Below are 4,650 nucleotides of genomic sequence, written 5' to 3'. Positions count from 1 at the left end.
TGTGCTAGCAATCTTAACATTCCTGTTGTAGCTCCACTTAAACCAGTAGTTCACGTGAAACCTCCAGCTTACCCTGTTCCTTCTCACGAATCTCACGAGAATCACGAATCAAGCATTGACTATCATAACATTTACAATTGTCGCGGAAAACCGAATGGTTTCATGTTAGCTTCAATTCACAGTTGCAATGACTACTATATCTGTCGTCATGGTGAGCGCCTTCCAGTAAGTTGTGGTGATAAATACTTCAACGCCTTAAGAGGTATATGTGATTTACCTGAGAACACAAATTGTGTACAAGCAGCCGAAAAAAAGAATACTTTTACGAATTTCTCTTCAAATCTTAGAGTAGATCACTGAAGATCTTCAGTGAAATTGAGTGAGAATACAAGTTGCTACCGAATCTATAAATAAAAATTTTCTATGCAAATTAATTAGTTTATACGGTTTTTTAATTATCAAAATTCTCTTAATAAGATTTCCATAGGCAAGATTTCTTAGTATTGGTGCTATTGGTGGCTAAGCAACCAGAACACAATTTTACGTTTCGCTGCACTAATTATGAAGCATTTACTTACGAGTATATTTCGAAACACAAACAAAGCTACTCTGACTGCGATTTGGTAGTACTGAACTGTAGTGCATCTGTTAATCCATTTCTGCCTCCATTTCTAAATATGCGCTCTGCGTTTTGAGTAGGTAAAATCCTTTCTAATTCTACAGTTCTGGAATTTTTTTCTGAACGCATAACCCGAACGTAAAAGAGTGGAAGAATGCAGTAGTCAGAAATGAAAACTGTTGAAACTTTATATCAACGATCTCCAAGGAAACAACAACAAGTAGCAACGGTGCACTGTTGAATGAAGTAGCCGGCATTAGCAGCAAATGTCGGAGAAACAGCAATTGTGTTTGTGTTACTGGCAACTGGCAAGTACCAACTGGCAAGTACCAACTGGCAAGTAGCAACTCTTAGCTCTCCAAACTATAATGAAAGCAACAGCAAACACATCAGCAACAATTGCATCAGGTAACAAAAGGTGCATTTCATTTAATTTTGTTGCTCTTGTCGTTTTTGTTTTCATTGTTGTGTTTGCTGGTGCTTATCCGCCGTTGTTGCTACTGCATTTGTGCCAATTTAAAATTTTAACTTATTCCCAAAACGGAAACTTGCTTTTTGAATTTCAGCTTAGTTGGAGCTGCGTTGGAGCTGAGTTGAAGCTGATTGTAAGTTACTTCCGCAAAATATCTTTGTTGCTGTTTTTGTTGTTGTTGTAGAAAGATACAATTGCAATCTTTCGAGTAATTTTAGCGAATTTTTTTGCTTTCATACTTTAATCTCGTTAAATATTGAAGCGGATTACTATGGTTGCGAATTAAGCAACTAATAATAATTTCAAAATGCGAAAGAGTTGAAATTATATAAAATTAATTGTTCAAAATTTTAAATTTAATCAACAATATTTAAGGGCTATGATAAGTTCTCCAATGAGGTTAAGAAATTCACCTATTTAAATTTAAATTTGTTTGTGTAACTTAATGAATTAACATAAAACTGAATATCGGTGCTTAAATTCACCAATTAACCATACGAGAATTCAATACATAATGACAACAGCAATACACATTTCGAGAACAATTTTGTTTTTGACATTTTATAGTGTTACCATGTTACCCGATTAACAAGCTCGTTACTCGAGATCGTGAATATCCCTCATGCAAAACATAGTGTGTTTCCACCTTATGACCACAATTTATAATTGGCTTTTGTATTGACACTTACTGTTGAACATTTTTGGAGTCAGTGATTTACAGAAAAACACTCAACACACACTTTCTTAAGTAAATCTAACAGCTACCGAAGTAGAACTATTTTTCATGGAATTTTATAATATTATAATGATTACAAATTCCTGATTTCTCATCTTAGCTGAAACAGAGAAGTCAACACCTTTCCGACATTAAATAAAAACAAACAAAAATGAATTCAGTTGGCAAATATTTTCAAAAGAGGCGCCTCAAATCGATATAGCTCGATACAGTATTGAGACGCGGTTGGCCATTCGTACTGAGTTTAATAAATGCGTTCATAAATGTTTTCAAATGTGGTAAATGTCGAAAAAAGTGTATTTATAGCAACGACAAATTATCGAAAACAGCCACAACGATGGTGGCAACAATAGCCCTGATTTTGCTTTCCTCCTTTAAATATGAAAAATTCTTTTGAGTTTCGTTGCTTTTCTGTTTTTCCCCTTTTTTATAGTAAAAATTTTATTATTGAAATGCCTTGAAGCGAAAAGAGTTTGTGTTGCCAGCAACAGTCGCTACATTAACATTAGGAACAGAAACGCAACAACAGCAATATGAAGAAAAAAGTTAAAATCGAGTCAAGCGGAAGCACCATAATGGCTGCTGCTCTTGCCGCCATTGCCATGGTCATTGATTTGAGCCCGCCGTACGCGTTGGCAAATGTTATTCACTTTCAATTGCTGTTGTTTTAGATTCAATGTTCCCAAAACTCCATGCTGCCATTGCGGCCCTATACTTTCCACTTCTTTAATAGATTTTTCTTCAATTTTTAAAATCAATAGGACGATAAGTTAAGGTTTAAAGTACCACCACCAATGCTGGAACATGAGCGGCAAGAAATACAGAAAAATCCTGGGAAAAAACGCCAAGTTGCAGTGGTTGGCATTGTTGGCCGCCAGCTGACGCCATTGAAATTGAAACGAACTTAATTTGTTCACATAAATGAACACAAAGGGCAGCTAAAAGTATTTCACATTAAGGAGGAAAGTTACAAGATTGAAATGCAAAAAAAAGAAAAATCTATAAATTAACTAAGTAGTATTGAATCAGGCATTTATTCCGTTTACTGAACGTTTTTTCACATTTTCTACAAGCCTTGCCGAAATGTGATTAAACTCCTATTATTATTCTTTAGTGACTATCGTCAAAAAACGTTTTTCGAATTTTTCAGCCTCATCAACTTCGTAGGTTAGGTTAGGTTAGGTTCGGAAGGCGCGTGCTGACAGTTGTCAGCTCTTCCACTCGGAGACAAACCGATTAATTTCATAAAGCAATAGTTTTTTTTCAAATGTTGAAGTTGTGTTTGCAATCCTTCTGTTAGAAGATATAAGTCTAAGTGTTCGCCTAACATAGATCAACTCTTAATACTCTGTGCCATAATTTAATTAGATCAATAGGATAGCACAGATCATAACTCTGTAAAGATATTTCTGAAATGCTAAAAGAACCTTTAAATAATTATGCATAATTAATCAGTAGTGATTACAAAGTACACTCATACCTCGGTTAATGACCCTTACTCGTTCCAAAAAAGTTGGCCGTAAAACGAAATGCCGTTAAACGAAACAAGTAATTCCATACAAATGTATGGAAAATAATTAAACTGGTTCCAAAAGAAAAAAAAGAAAAATAAATTAATATTTTATCACTAAATCTAATATATATTTATTTACTGATATATATATTTTTAAGATTGCTTAAGAAATAAACGTCATATTAACTGTTTGACTTAATTTGTTGCTCTTTAAGAACTTTTTTTATGGTTACATAGCTTCATTAACTTTTTTGGCAACGTCCGAGCTTTGATAGGGAAGTGAATTTGCAATTTTATCAAAATACTTCTTCAGAATTTGGAATGTTAATTTAACGCTATTATCTGATATGGTAGCCTTTTTCTCATCGAAGTCAACTGGATCATCTAGCTTTAGGAGTTTCTCATTCGTAAGCTGTTCTCTGTCATTTCTTAAAAGTTGATATGACCTGTTTTTTGATATGTATTTTGTCTGCATACTAATAATTTACTCAGAGCAACTCAAGCAAGTCATATATACTATACATAAGTAAAATAATATTATATATAAATTGTATAATGTTTTTGGTCGCTAAACGAGGTATTTTTAGGTTGCTAAGCGAAACGTCGTCATAAATATGGTTGGGCCATTAAGTAAGTTTGCCCTTAAACGAGGCGGCCGTAAACCGAGGTATGGATGTAGGTACGAGAAGGGAAGTAGGGAAGTCTTGGAGGGAAGTAAAACGAACTGCAGAAGGATCGTTAAAACAAATAAAGATTTGTGCTCAGGCTCTTAGTCTATATCATATCTACACAAATCATTATATTATATATATATATATATATATATGTTTAAAAATACAATAATACATGAGACAATTAATATGTATAAGCATCACATAATATATATAGTCAGTTTGTAGGGTTTATCTAAATAGATTTACAAAGCGTTCTGCAAAAAAATTTTGTATGATTAACTTGAAAACTGAATGAATAGTTTTGAGGTGTGAATTTCGCAGAAATAACGATTTTGTCGATTATAAATTTACAATCAAGTCATTTCATGGGCAATGTACTTAGCTTAATGAAATACATATTTATATTACGGCAAAAATTTTGAATTAATTAGATACTTACATTCATGCATATGTAATTAAATAGTTCCAGTTAGGGTCCATTTACAATAGAGTTTTATTCGGTTGGGTGTGTGGTTGCTAAGGTGTCTTTCAAGGCGGGAGTGCTGATATTTAAAAAAACGATTCAAGGACTTTGTTCACTAAACAAAAAACAGTTTTAGACATATTTCAACGAATTTAAATCGTGTTGTGAAATTA

Source organism: Teleopsis dalmanni, chromosome X (assembly GCF_002237135.1).
Source record: "Teleopsis dalmanni isolate 2A chromosome X, ASM223713v2, whole genome shotgun sequence".
NCBI lineage: Eukaryota > Metazoa > Arthropoda > Insecta > Diptera > Diopsidae > Teleopsis > Teleopsis dalmanni.
Note: the sequence above shows the minus strand (reverse complement) of the source record.